The sequence below is a fragment of the Bidens hawaiensis genome, unplaced genomic scaffold (assembly GCF_021521415.1).
Source record: "Bidens hawaiensis isolate Kalapana, Puna unplaced genomic scaffold, B.hawaiensis_p1.1 tig00018997_1, whole genome shotgun sequence".
Lineage (NCBI taxonomy): Eukaryota > Viridiplantae > Streptophyta > Magnoliopsida > Asterales > Asteraceae > Bidens > Bidens hawaiensis.
In genome coordinates, this window is record NW_027492889.1 from 54498 (window position 1) to 70858 (window position 16361).

General features: G+C 33.0%; 2 pseudogenes; both read left to right on the plus strand.

The window, feature by feature from the left end:
• Positions 1–4694: 4694 nt before the first annotated feature.
• Positions 4695–5716, plus strand: LOC143557518 (agamous-like MADS-box protein AGL62; annotated as a pseudogene).
• Positions 5717–15099: 9383 nt separating this feature from the next.
• On the plus strand, positions 15100–16121 carry LOC143557519 (agamous-like MADS-box protein AGL62; annotated as a pseudogene).
• The last annotated feature ends 240 nt before the right edge of the window (positions 16122–16361 follow it).

Sequence of the window (16361 nt, forward strand, 5' to 3'; positions counted from 1 at the left end):
TGTTTATCAATTACCAAAACGCATGGTGCCTAATAATTTAGTTAGAAAATTGTGCATTTCAGCGTACACACGGTTCAATCATTTATGTCACTATGCTAAGTTAAAAGAAAAAACATAAAATGTGTCCTCAAAAAGTCACTTTTGACCATATGTTTAAAATCAAGCAACTTATTTTTAAAACTTTTACGTTTGACATAGAAGCTACGCAAATAGTTTATGCCCACTAAATAAAAGAATATTTTAAAAACTGAAAAACAATTTAACATTTGTAAAATGAATTTTAATTAGTTAAATCGGTCAACCCGTGAATCTGTAGGGTTAAAACGAACCAACCCATTCAAAATAAACCTACCCGCTCTTTCGTCCTGTAACAAACCCGAACCCACTTAAACTTTGCATTATGCCAAAGAAAAGGTCAAAGGCATTTAATTTACTGCCAACCATGGGCTAAGAAAAAGCATTTAAACATAAGTTTGACTTCTAAAAGTCAAAACATCAACAAATTTTCTAAATGTACCTTGTGTAACCCAACCGAGTCGATAACCGGCTTTTTGAAGATCGTTGACCAAGTCAACCCATGTTTTTGAGGATTAGTTATGTTGAGATTTATGTTGTCTTTGGCTTTGAGGTTGGCGTTTTATGTGGAATGGTGGTGTTTGCCGCTCCTGTGGTGCGTAGATTATATGTTTTGACTTGAACCACATGTGTAAATGGATTAATATAACCTTTTAGTAAAAAAAACATAATCAAAAGCCTAATGAATGATGTGTGAAAAAAAATAATTATTGTGTGGAATTTTATTTTATAACAAATGGTCCTAATCTGACATACTCCAATTCTATTTTTAGGCATAATATTAGAAGATAAAAATTATTAAATGTATTCTTACTGTGCTATCAGTTAATAGCAGAAGATTAGACATTCCAAAAATTCATGAAGAACCGAACTATAATACGTTAAAGTATTACAACAACCAAACATTATTCATCCATTTCTTTAAGGAAGAAAAATAAGGAGAATACTATGCTGACGACGAATTCACATGATGTGTGGTTGAAAGCATGTGTTTATAGTGTGTAATCTCGTGTATTTTACTTGTTTATATTTATCAAACACAATTACTTTGAGTGGTTTTACGTTTGCAGGTGCTCGGAGCTTAAATGAACTAATTTGGAGCACTTAGGATGGCAAGGAATTGAGTTATGGGCAATCGGGAACAAGGACGTTTCCTTGAGATACATGTTGCCTGCTTGATGAGCTACTTGAATTTTACATGCTTCCATATCCAACATCAGGATTAACCAGCTTATCAACACCCTTATCACCATCAACACCAGAAAAGAATGATACTCCAGATTTGGAAGTATTGCTAACGTTTGAGTAATATATTGAAGGATCCTAAAGCTGTTGATCTTCATTGGTGTTTTGAATTTTCATGTCCATGTCATAAGTTTGAAGTTTACCAATGAGATCGCTTATGATCATATCAAAAAGATATTGAGTCTTCAAGAAGAATGTATGCATCTTCCAGTGGTAGGGTATTTAGCAATCTAAGATCAATCTCTTCGTGAGTGAAGATTATGTCAAAGTTGTTGCACTTTATGAGTAATTGTGAAAAACGAGTGATGATATCCTCAAGTGACTCATTTTTCATGTACTTGAGAACACTAAATTGTTTCCTCAGCAAGGCCATCTTTCATTTCTTCAATTCAGCATTGCCTTCGAACCGGTGTTCTAAGGCGTCCTATAAGTCCTTGGAAGTTTTCTGCTATTAAAAGATAAGAAAGATTGCATCGACTAGTCCCATGGTAAGCATAGAATAAGTTTTATGTTCACACAAATATTCCTCATTTTCAGCTTCAGTTTAATCATTCAATGCATTAATCGCACAAGGTCGATCAGCAGTACTAGGATTGTGAGGTACTGAATAGCCTTTTTCAACACATAACCAACACTTAGAATCAAGTGACACAAGAAACTCCTTAATACGAGGTTTTCACTTCGAATAATACTCCATCTTGGTAAGTCACGGTGGCTTGCTAAGGGTTCCGATATGTTGGTCAATGAGATTAACATCTGATAAAGACATGATGATCAACTTCAATTCTTGTCTCAAAAGTTGATTCGTAGCTTAACAAATTTGATTTCTCGTCGCAAACGCTTCAAAAATTATCTCAAAAAGTCTCAAAAGAAAAAAAATATTTAATGAGAAATGCAAATTTTGAAAATTTATCTATTTAATCAACTGAGTTGCGAATTATGAGTTTGACAAAGTTTGCGAATTGCGAATTTTACTAAGTTGTGCGTTGCGAATTTTCTCAAAGTTGCGAATTGTGAATTGCCTAGTTGCGAATTGCGATTTTGACAAAGTTGCGAATTGCAATTTTCCTAGTTGCTAATTGCGAATTTGCTTAACCCATAAAGCAGCGAAATCCCTCAAAATGGAATAAAAACATGTCTGAATCATCTCCAAATGTTATGATTTTGCAGATATGAGTAGAGAATACCAATACACACGTAAAAGTAGCAGAAATTTCACAAACACATTTACGAGCCAAAAACCCTAAAAACAAAGAACGCTAAGAACACCCAAAGTTAATCTCCAAAAATGGCCGAAAACAACAAAAACGAGCACTAAGGCTCTGATACCACTTGGTGGTCCTCATGAGGTGTACATATTTAACCAGTGTTGGATCTAACGCGTTCGGGTGAGTGAAAATCATCTTAAACGCTTAACGAGTCAAAATTGTGTCACATCAAGAAAGGAGTAGAAGAAATGATGTAGAACACAAACAAATCACCAAAATAAAATTTTGAATTTCTTCTCGGTTTGAGTTGGTTTCTTAAACATACCCGCAAAACCAAAATTTCAAAAAATGCAAGTGTTATGGAATTTCATGATGGAATTCCCTTTATATAGTGTGGTGGGCTATAAGTCCACCACCTAAGCCCATTACATTAATGGAACATCACCAACCAAACTATCTAACAAACCGTCTTACACACTAACTATTAATTACAATAACAATAAAACAATAATGATGAACAATTATCATCGTTGACAAATAAAGACGGCAAAAATATCGAAGCCAACGTTAAAAACGGTTTCAATATAATAGACATTACCTTAGCCTTAACCATAGACTAGACAACCATTTGTTTAAATCTTCTGTCAAATGTGATCACCAACATGATTTAAATCGACATTGGCAAATCCAATAAAGATATACCGGCACATTCGACTATTATTATAATGCTAATTTAAAAAATCATGGCCACATTTAGGAATGAATAATAACAAAAAAACCTAATGACAAACTAAATATACTGTGGGATTAGTATGAACAATCTATATTATCTACCCAATACTGGCATATGGTATCTAGTCTCTCATAAACTAAAAAAGATTTCCCTGGGCCAACAAATGAGAAAATTCATATTCACATTTCTAATTTCATTTCCCATTTCCTTTATTGAATAAAATATTTTAACGCAAAACACGATGGTCTTGAACTTTACAAAAATATGTGATAGTAAAATATTTTTTTAGCATACATGCATCACTCTTGGTGTTCCTTAGAGTTATAATAAACTTCATACTTGTCTCACACTAATCAGACCAATGTGCTTAACCTTTGTGTTGTTGCACAATCGAAAATGTACGACATGACAGTATTTCAGAAACTACAAAGATAACAATAGTTGATATGTTTTATATTGAGAAAAGCTTGAACACACTATATCTTTTTCGACTTGAAATCTAATAGATAAATAGTGCATGGAAGTAGTAGTACCAAATGACTTGTATATTTGGATTCTAATTAATCACTAAACACGTAAACCATTATTCACTCATATGAATTCTTAAAAAAGTAAACTTCATTTATACGATATTAAAAATCAATTTTATGGAAACAATCTACGAAAGAGTTTGGTTTGTGTTTGAATAGAAGGTGTTGCAGCTTTTAATCTCGCTGCAACATGCAAACGTTGAACGATTTATCATAGTCGAGAATCGAAGATTGGTTCTTAGGTTTTGGTATGCATGGGTATGTCACTAGGACTAGAGATTCGTAAAGAATGTCAAAAATTGACAACTTTTGTTAACTTTTTAATGCATTTATAAGTATGATCGAATTGCATAACCCTCCATTATCTTCCTACCGTAGATTGAGTTTTTACACAGATTAATATAAATTTCTTACCACAATTGAAAATTTAGTCAATTTTAGTTATTAGTAACTTCCACCATCATTGTTTGGATGCAACTGTGAGTCGAATTATTGATATTTAATATTTGCTAAAATAATTAAACTCTTACCTACTACAAAACATTAAACATAATTAATAATTAAATATGTATGTTTACATTTATGCAATCGATTAATATTTCATTGTACACTATCCTAAACCATGTTTACATATATTGCAATCAGTTAAGTTTTATATTACTAAAACTTCGCCAAATATTTGTATGCTCTACTTTAACCATGCTTTGTTTCATAAAATTGTCATGTTCAAATCTCAATTTGTAAATTTAATGTATTTGACATGTATTGTATTGATTTAAAGTAATCATGACTTACTCATTTATTTCTTAGCGTTATATATAGAAATGTGTATAACATATAAACATGCATGAACCATATATTTAATTAATTAGTATATTTGCTTACTCCATGGATTTTTTTTCCCGGAAAACAATTTTAGGAGTAATATTTAATGTTGACCAATAAGTTATACACATGAATATTCATATGAAAGTTATAAAGCATTAATCTAATCATGATTCATATGGAAATAAGGAAAAAAATCATTATGGGAAAGAATTTATTGTCATTAATAGTGTATACAACACATGATATAATTTGTAGGCCAAGGTGAGGCATATAAGTATCTTAGAAGTTGGTATACTTTTCCTCAAATCAATCAAATAAAACCCCTGATAACTTTTATTACAACAACCACAATGAGGTTTAAAAAGATAAAAGGTCGCCAGAAGATCCGAATGGAAAAAAATGGAGAAGGAGACCAACTTGATGGTTATCTTCTCCAAACGTCGCTCTGGCTTGTTCAAGAAAGCAAGTGAACTTTGCATCTTGTGCGGGGTGGAAATGTCTATCATAGCTTTCTCTCCACGCAAGAATGCATATAGTTTTGGGCCGTTTCTTTGAACAAAGCCCAGAACCGAATTCCAGCACCACCCAACTTATCAATGCACATCGTAATGCCCGTGTGTATGAGTTCAACATGCAACTCACCTACGCGATTAATCAGCTAGAGATTGAAAAGAAGAAAAGTGAAGAGCTTTCAAAAAATCAGGCAGAAGACAGAAGCATTAATTCATGGAAAGCTCCAATAGAGAGCCAAGGACAAGAAGAACTAGAGAAGTTGATGGTGGCTATGGGTTGGCTGAAAATCAACATCGAGGAACAGAAGAAGAGGTATATGGAGACTAACCTGTTAGCGGTTGTCCCCATTTCAGCTCCAAGTGGCATAGGTGGTGATAACAATCAAGTGATGGGTTCAGGTAATGAAATAGCCATGACTCCAAATGAATACATGCGGGGATATGGACTTTTCGATCGTTGAGACAGGTTAGTTGTTTGTAATTTCGTGGTCCATTAAACTGTTATTACTCAACATACATATTCGGCCAAAATTGTCTGAAAAATAAATCTTCTTTAAATTTCTTAACCTAAAATTTTCGTCACTGCAGGTTTTTGTTTCAAGATATCTAAATGGACTCTAAATGGTTGTAACATCCCAAAATTTCTAAAATAATATTTAATATATTATTGCGTCGGGTGAAATAAACAAGTTAGTGGAACGATAATATTAATATACGAAAGAATAAGTAAGATAATTAGATGGAATTAGTTATGGACCAAAAAGGAAAGATGGGCCTTAGGTCCATGGGCTTAAGGGAGTATAAATACCCCCTTAAACCCTAATCCTTTCCATCTCCATTCATCTTATCCATTTTACACCTTAAACACACATACACTCTCCCTATTACGGCCGCAAGCAAGAGAAAGATCCGAGACCAAAACAAGCTAGGATCTTGATAAATCTTAATCAGTCAAGAAAAATACAAGATCATAGTTCATAACCAAGCTAACCCAAAGCCTAAAAACGCTTAAAGGTACATTCTTTAACCTTAAAGGTTACGTTTTTATGAACGGTTTGCCTTGAAACTTAAGCATAGAGTAGATCGGGTCTAGACAAATCATAAAGTTGCAAACTTGAGGATAAAGGTGGTCTTAATCTATTCATTAGCTAGGGATCTAGCTAAAATGAGTTTAAAATCGATAAAGCTTTAAGCTTTATACCTAAAACGGGTTTGAAAGTGATAAAGGTCCAAGTTTTATGCCTAAAACGAATTAGATCTAGATAATGGAATAGTGACGGGTGTATAACGGTTTGTAGGAGTAGAAAGGGTAGTTAAAATACTGGTTATAAACCATAAAACGGTTCGCAGAGATGGGTAAAAATGATTAAGTTAGAAAGATGCGCTGAACACACCAAATCTGAGGGATCTCGGCCAAGACTGGGTGTTCTCGGCCACGTTCTCGGCCAACCCGTGTTTTCGGCCAAGTTTGGATTTTGGTCAACCCACGTTCTCGGCCATTATGGGAATTCGGTCACTCCGAGTTCTCGGTCAGACCTGTGTTCTCGGTCAAGACCATAGTTCTCGGTCAAGACCATAGTTCTCTGCCAAGAGTTCTCGGCTGACCAAGTCCTCTGTTGAGTTTTGGGCTGAATCCAGTTGGGCCCAGATGAATAGTTGGGCTTGAAACAACTAAGCCCACATCATGTAAAGCCCATAAGTTAAAACCAGTCAGCCATCATCATGAACTAAAATAAACAAGCCCAACTTAGAATCATATTGGTTAACTTAAATACCAACTTAATCAAGTAGAAGGTTAATTAACAAAATATATATACTTAACAGTTAGCCGTGCTCAATTAAAGAAGGGGATTACTATTAACGGCGAACGCGACAGGATCCAGGTGAGTTTCTAGCCCCATTTCCTTGTTATGTTTTCGGGGCTGTGTGCATACTCGACGTGAAGTGTGAATACACTTACCTTAAGTGTTAAGTGTATGCCATATACGATATATGTGATAGATACGATGTTATACAAGTAGCTAATATATAATGCTTGCCGGTGCGTGAACGATCTTCGGATATTGCACGTATCGTCAAGGATAGTGACTGTCAAGTGGTTATTAGTGTGTATGATTGTTGATGTGACTTGCTTATTACGTAAATGATGAACTGATAGGAAGTGTGTTGTAGACAAGTAGAGGTAGAGTGTGATAGAAGTGGCAAGGGACTAGTAAGGGTGTTAGTGGCATGACGATAGTGCGTGGTAGGGTAAGCCTATACGTGTCTCGTTATTAATGTGGCATAACGTGAGTACGTGGTAGGGTAAGCCTATACGTGCCTTCGTTATTAAAGTGGCATAACGTGAGTGCGTGGTAGGGAAAGCCTATACGTGCCTTCGTTATTAAGTGGCATAACGAGAGTGCGTGGGAGGGCAAGCCTCCATGTGCTTCCGTAAACAAGTGGCTAAGTTGTTAGGGGCAGTTAAGTGGTAAGGTGAACAGGTTAGACAGTGGATTATGTGTCTTCGGATACATATATAATGTATGAAGTGGTTGTATGGTAAGTTGCTTGATTAACTAGAACTCACTCAGCGTAGCTGACTTTTAGTATGCACGCAAGTGAACAAACTAAAGAGCCGGCATGAGGATGGCAAATGGCATGGATTGAATGGCTGGCATCTGAAGATGGAAGAAACGATGTTTTAAATACGATATTTTATGTTATGGTTTTAAAGAAAAGATTAAATGTTTTGTAATAAACAGTTACAGTTTTATATTCCGCGAAAGTTTTAATTAACTCTGATTTGTAAGAACTGTGTTTATGAGTAAATCCAACACCGAATGTAGGGCACCGGTAACGGGGCCTTACAATTCAAGAGATTAAATTTGTTACTCTTTGAAAGTTATTTTATTTTGTTATTCAAAAGATTCTCAGAATCTGTATCATGGTTATTCTAAACCTCATATTAATGGATTCAAAGCATAAATTTATTTTTTAATAGCTCGGGATTCTTTTTGGACTTCGATATCTATGATATCAATGGTATGTTTATATCAGAACACCGTGAGTAAAGCTAAGGTACTTAATGTTAAAAGAGATGCACATATTGAATCCGCCTACGAGACCTGAAAACAAATCGAAATCACGTAGTTAAACCACACAGCTAGAGTATGAAAACACACACACACACATACATATAGGGTAAGGTTAATGTAAAAAAACAATAGTTTTGTGAGAAACATAAGAATAGATGTACACCCTTGGTTCTAGGATCTATTGGCTGTGATTGATATTTTCTAAAAGTTGTATAGTTTTCTATTTACATGTTATATTGTCCTATTTAGGTGGTGCACTTTATTTTAAATCCTTCTCACACTTCTCACAAAACAATTGTTTTTTATTTGAACCATTATATATATATATATATATATATAATGGTTCAAATAAAAAACAATTGTTTTGTGAGAAGTGTGAGAAGACTTTAAAATAAACCACACCACCTAAATAAGACACTATACCATGTAAATAGAAAACTATATGGTTTTTAGAAACTACTAATCTTAACCATTAGATCCTAGATCTAAGAGCCTAGATCAATTCTTATTCTTCTCACAAAACTATTGTTTTTTACATTATATATATATAGGGGTGTGATATAGAGAGAACTCATCTTAAAGAGATATCTAGAGAACTAGTAAATAATTATTTTTAACTATTTAAAAAAAATATTTTGTGATTTTTTTCTTTCCTCCTTCTAGTAAGATGATATTGTTACTTAAAAAAAAACTTGTTGACGTAGTGCATGTGTGCACTACTGCGTATTGCATATATACAATACTATTTTATTGCATATAATACAACACAATTGCATTATACAATACATACTATTGAATATATACAAATACAACACTAATATTTGTATGCAATACACACTTTCGCATGTATATAATACAACACTAATGCACATATGCACTATATCGATTTTTTTTATTTTTGTATATAATATAACACTATTGCAAATATACAATACAAACAACTACATACATTCTATTCAACATTATCTCAAATATCAAAATACACACCATTGCTTATATGCATTATAAAAAAGTCGATGTATTGCATATATATATGCATTACAACGAGTTTTTTTTAATTTTTTAATTTTTATATTTTTTTGTGGTATAGAATAACAACATATAAGAATGATGAAAGAAAAAAAAAATTATAACTTTTTTAATTTAATTAAAAATACTTCTTTATTAGTTTTCCTTTTAAGAAGAAGTTCTCTCTTAAACATTTCTCTATATATATACCCTACTTAAAAACCTTGCTCACTCTCCTAACTTTTTTTTGTAAACAATTTATTGTAAGTTATTCTCAAATAAAAAAATATATTTTTGAGCTTCAATGCCATCTTTGTTCTTATAGTTATTCTTTGCATATTTTTTACATGTGATGAACATTCAAGTTAATAATCACTTATAATTGGTGGTGTATGTACTTGGGAATGTATATCTAAAGGTCACCTCTTGTATGTTGTAGCAGAAATGTTGTTTGAAGACAAGTTTGCTTTCAAAAATTTTTAAATCATATATCGTTAACAAAATAAATTATTTCTAAGTTGTTACATTAGTGTTCAAAAAGCATTATTTATTTTGTTTATTTCGTAACAAATTTGATCGGAAATAACTTAATTAGAGATTTTAATATATTCTTATGCCATGTTTTCAAGGGATTCTTATTTGTCCAAAAAATTTTCCCATTTGAGTAATTTCCGTATAGATAAAGTCACTCAAACCCAATAGTACGTGTATTTAACATAACTTGAAAGAACCTCGGTTTTCAAGCTAATACACGAGATTTTAACCCGTAGATCAGGCGAGACCCGTTTAATATTTACCTATAGAACATGTCATGGTCGCGTAAAAGTTTTAGCCCACTACAGTTATGACCCTTTAGCTAAAAAAATAATATTTGACCTGTTTGTCAGACACGTTTAAAAGTTTAATCCATAAAATATTTGTGACCCATTTAACTGAAAAATAATCTTTGACCTGTAGTTTTACTTTTACCTTATCAACATAAGGAGTTTTCATGGTTATGAACTATTAAACAGGTCAGATTATTCATCGGGTGAGACCTATAACTCAGAAGATTATTTTGGTAGCTCATAGTAATATAAGCAACCCCTACTCCAAATTGAAACAGAAAACAAATGTATCAACCAGGACGAACCAAACACGTTAATATAGCAAATCGAAAGTAAATACGACCTGCATGAATGTATGCTCGTGTTTATCAATTACCAAAACGCATGGTGCCTAATAATTTAGTTAGAAAATTGTGCATTTCAGCGTACACACGGTTCAATCATTTATGTCACTATGCTAAGTTAAAAGAAAAAACATAAAATGTGTCCTCAAAAAGTCACTTTTGACCATATGTTTAAAATCAAGCAACTTATTTTTAAAACTTTTACGTTTGACATAGAAGCTACGCAAATAGTTTATGCCCACTAAATAAAAGAATATTTTAAAAACTGAAAAACAATTTAACATTTGTAAAATGAATTTTAATTAGTTAAATCGGTCAACCCGTGAATCTGTAGGGTTAAAACGAACCAACCCATTCAAAATAAACCTACCCGCTCTTTCGTCCTGAAACAAACCCGAACCCACTTAAACTTTGCATTATGCCAAAGAAAAGGTCAAAGGCATTTAATTTACTGCCAACCATGGGCTAAGAAAAAGCATTTAAACATAAGTTTGACTTCTAAAAGTCAAAACATCAACAAATTTTCTAAATGTACCTTGTGTAACCCAACCGAGTCGATAACCGGCTTTTTGAAGATCGTTGACCAAGTCAACCCATGTTTTTGAGGATTAGTTATGTTGAGATTTATGTTGTCTTTGGCTTTGAGGTTGGCGTTTTATGTGGAATGGTGGTGTTTGCCGCTCCTGTGGTGCGTAGATTATATGTTTTGACTTGAACCACATGTGTAAATGGATTAATATAACCTTTTAGTAAAAAAAACATAATCAAAAGCCTAATGAATGATGTGTGAAAAAAAATAATTATTATGTGGAATTTTATTTTATAACAAATGGTCCTAATCTGACATACTCCAATTCTATTTTTAGGCATAATATTAGAAGATAAAAATTATTAAATGTATTCTTACTGTGCTATCAGTTAATAGCCGAAGATTAGACATTCCAAAAATTCATGAAGAACCGAACTATAATACGTTAAAGTATTACAACAACCAAACATTATTCATCCATTTCTTTAAGGAAGAAAAATAAGGAGAATACTATGCTGACGACGAATTCACATGATGTGTGGTTGAAAGCATGTGTTTATAGTGTGTAATCTCGTGTATTTTACTTGTTTATATTTATCAAACACAATTACTTTGAGTGGTTTTACGTTTGCAGGTGCTCGGAGCTTAAATGAACTAATTTGGAGCACTTAGGATGGCAAGGAATTGAGTTATGGGCAATCGGGAACAAGGACGTTTCCTTGAGATACATGTTGCCTGCTTGATGAGCTACTTGAATTTTACATGCTTCCATATCCAACATCAGGATTAACCAGCTTATCAACACCCTTATCACCATCAACACCAGAAAAGAATGATACTCCAGATTTGGAAGTATTGCTAACGTTTGAGTAATATATTGAAGGATCCTAAAGCTGTTGATCTTCATTGGTGTTTTGAATTTTCATGTCCATGTCATAAGTTTGAAGTTTACCAATGAGATCGCTTATGATCATATCAAAAAGATATTGAGTCTTCAAGAAGAATGTATGCATCTTCCAGTGGTAGGGTATTTAGCAATCTAAGATCAATCTCTTCGTGAGTGAAGATTATGTCAAAGTTGTTGCACTTTATGAGTAATTGTGAAAAACGAGTGATAATATCCTCAAGTGACTCATTTTTCATGTACTTGAGAACACTAAATTGTTTCTTGAGCAAGGCCATCTTTCATTTCTTCAATTCAGCATTGCCTTCGAACCGGTGTTCTAAGGCGTCCTATAAGTCCTTGGAAGTTTTCTGCTATTAAAAGATAAGAAAGATTGCATCGACTAGTCCCATGGTAAGCATAGAATAAGTTTTATGTTCACACAAATATTCCTCATTTTCAGCTTCAGTTTAATCATTCAATGCATTAATCGCACAAGGTCGATCAGCAGTACTAGGATTGTGAGGTACTGAATAGCCTTTTTCAACACATAACCAACACTTAGAATCAAGTGACACAAGAAACTCCTTAATACGAGGTTTTCACTTCGAATAATACTCCATCTTGGTAAGTCACGGTGGCTTGCTAAGGGTTCCGATATGTTGGTCAATGAGATTAACATCTGATAAAGACATGATGATCAACTTCAATTCTTGTCTCAAAAGTTGATTCGTAGCTTAACAAATTTGATTTCTCGTCGCAAACGCTTCAAAAATTATCTCAAAAAGTCTCAAAAGAAAAAAAATATTTAATGAGAAATGCAAATTTTGAAAATTTATCTATTTAATCAACTGAGTTGCGAATTATGAGTTTGACAAAGTTTGCGAATTGCGAATTTTACTAAGTTGTGCGTTGCGAATTTTCTCAAAGTTGCGAATTGTGAATTGCCTAGTTGCGAATTGCGATTTTGACAAAGTTGCGAATTGCAATTTTCCTAGTTGCTAATTGCGAATTTGCTTAACCCATAAAGCAGCGAAATCCCTCAAAATGGAATAAAAACATGTCTGAATCATCTCCAAATGTTATGATTTTGCAGATATGAGTAGAGAATACCAATACACACGTAAAAGTAGCAGAAATTTCACAAACACATTTACGAGCCAAAAACCCTAAAAACAAAGAACGCTAAGAACACCCAAAGTTAATCTCCAAAAATGGCCGAAAACAACAAAAACGAGCACTAAGGCTCTGATACCACTTGGTGGTCCTCATGAGGTGTACATATTTAACCAGTGTTGGATCTAACGCGTTCGGGTGAGTGAAAATCATCTTAAACGCTTAACGAGTCAAAATTGTGTCACATCAAGAAAGGAGTAGAAGAAATGATGTAGAACACAAACAAATCACCAAAATAAAATTTTGAATTTCTTCTCGGTTTGAGTTGGTTTCTTAAACATACCCGCAAAACCAAAATTTCAAAAAATGCAAGTGTTATGGAATTTCATGATGGAATTCCCTTTATATAGTGTGGTGGGCTATAAGTCCACCACCTAAGCCCATTACATTAATGGAACATCACCAACCAAACTATCTAACAAACCGTCTTACACACTAACTATTAATTACAATAACAATAAAACAATAATGATGAACAATTATCATCGTTGACAAATAAAGACGGCAAAAATATCGAAGCCAACGTTAAAAACGGTTTCAATATAATAGACATTACCTTAGCCTTAACCATAGACTAGACAACCATTTGTTTAAATCTTCTGTCAAATGTGATCACCAACATGATTTAAATCGACATTGGCAAATCCAATAAAGATATACCGGCACATTCGACTATTATTATAATGCTAATTTAAAAAATCATGGCCACATTTAGGAATGAATAATAACAAAAAAACCTAATGACAAACTAAATATACTGTGGGATTAGTATGAACAATCTATATTATCTACCCAATACTGGCATATGGTATCTAGTCTCTCATAAACTAAAAAAGATTTCCCTGGGCCAACAAATGAGAAAATTCATATTCACATTTCTAATTTCATTTCCCATTTCCTTTATTGAATAAAATATTTTAACGCAAAACACGATGGTCTTGAACTTTACAAAAATATGTGATAGTAAAATATTTTTTTAGCATACATGCATCACTCTTGGTGTTCCTTAGAGTTATAATAAACTTCATACTTGTCTCACACTAATCAGACCAATGTGCTTAACCTTTGTGTTGTTGCACAATCGAAAATGTACGACATGACAGTATTTCAGAAACTACAAAGATAACAATAGTTGATATGTTTTATATTGAGAAAAGCTTGAACACACTATATCTTTTTCGACTTGAAATCTAATAGATAAATAGTGCATGGAAGTAGTAGTACCAAATGACTTGTATATTTGGATTCTAATTAATCACTAAACACGTAAACCATTATTCACTCATATGAATTCTTAAAAAAGTAAACTTCATTTATACGATATTAAAAATCAATTTTATGGAAACAATCTACGAAAGAGTTTGGTTTGTGTTTGAATAGAAGGTGTTGCAGCTTTTAATCTCGCTGCAACATGCAAACGTTGAACGATTTATCATAGTCGAGAATCGAAGATTGGTTCTTAGGTTTTGGTATGCATGGGTATGTCACTAGGACTAGAGATTCGTAAAGAATGTCAAAAATTGACAACTTTTGTTAACTTTTTAATGCATTTATAAGTATGATCGAATTGCATAACCCTCCATTATCTTCCTACCGTAGATTGAGTTTTTACACAGATTAATATAAATTTCTTACCACAATTGAAAATTTAGTCAATTTTAGTTATTAGTAACTTCCACCATCATTGTTTGGATGCAACTGTGAGTCGAATTATTGATATTTAATATTTGCTAAAATAATTAAACTCTTACCTACTACAAAACATTAAACATAATTAATAATTAAATATGTATGTTTACATTTATGCAATCGATTAATATTTCATTGTACACTATCCTAAACCATGTTTACATATATTGCAATCAGTTAAGTTTTATATTACTAAAACTTCGCCAAATATTTGTATGCTCTACTTTAACCATGCTTTGTTTCATAAAATTGTCATGTTCAAATCTCAATTTGTAAATTTAATGTATTTGACATGTATTGTATTGATTTAAAGTAATCATGACTTACTCATTTATTTCTTAGCGTTATATATAGAAATGTGTATAACATATAAACATGCATGAACCATATATTTAATTAATTAGTATATTTGCTTACTCCATGGATTTTTTTTCCCGGAAAACAATTTTAGGAGTAATATTTAATGTTGACCAATAAGTTATACACATGAATATTCATATGAAAGTTATAAAGCATTAATCTAATCATGATTCATATGGAAATAAGGAAAAAAATCATTATGGGAAAGAATTTATTGTCATTAATAGTGTATACAACACATGATATAATTTGTAGGCCAAGGTGAGGCATATAAGTATCTTAGAAGTTGGTATACTTTTCCTCAAATCAATCAAATAAAACCCCTGATAACTTTTATTACAACAACCACAATGAGGTTTAAAAAGATAAAAGGTCGCCAGAAGATCCGAATGGAAAAAAATGGAGAAGGAGACCAACTTGATGGTTATCTTCTCCAAACGTCGCTCTGGCTTGTTCAAGAAAGCAAGTGAACTTTGCATCTTGTGCGGGGTGGAAATGTCTATCATAGCTTTCTCTCCACGCAAGAATGCATATAGTTTTGGGCCGTTTCTTTGAACAAAGCCCAGAACCGAATTCCAGCACCACCCAACTTATCAATGCACATCGTAATGCCCGTGTGTATGAGTTCAACATGCAACTCACCTACGCGATTAATCAGCTAGAGATTGAAAAGAAGAAAAGTGAAGAGCTTTCAAAAAATCAGGCAGAAGACAGAAGCATTAATTCATGGAAAGCTCCAATAGAGAGCCAAGGACAAGAAGAACTAGAGAAGTTGATGGTGGCTATGGGTTGGCTGAAAATCAACATCGAGGAACAGAAGAAGAGGTATATGGAGACTAACCTGTTAGCGGTTGTCCCCATTTCAGCTCCAAGTGGCATAGGTGGTGATAACAATCAAGTGATGGGTTCAGGTAATGAAATAGCCATGACTCCAAATGAATACATGCGGGGATATGGACTTTTCGATCGTTGAGACAGGTTAGTTGTTTGTAATTTCGTGGTCCATTAAACTGTTATTACTCAACATACATATTCGGCCAAAATTGTCTGAAAAATAAATCTTCTTTAAATTTCTTAACCTAAAATTTTCGTCACTGCAGGTTTTTGTTTCAAGATATCTAAATGGACTCTAAATGGTTGTAACATCCCAAAATTTCTAAAATAATATTTAATATATTATTGCGTCGGGTGAAATAAACAAGTTAGTGGAACGATAATATTAATATACGAAAGAATAAGTAAGATAATTAGATGGAATTAGTTATGGACCAAAAAGGAAAGATGGGCCTTAGGTCCATGGGCTTAAGGGAGTATAAATACCCCCTTAAACCCTAATC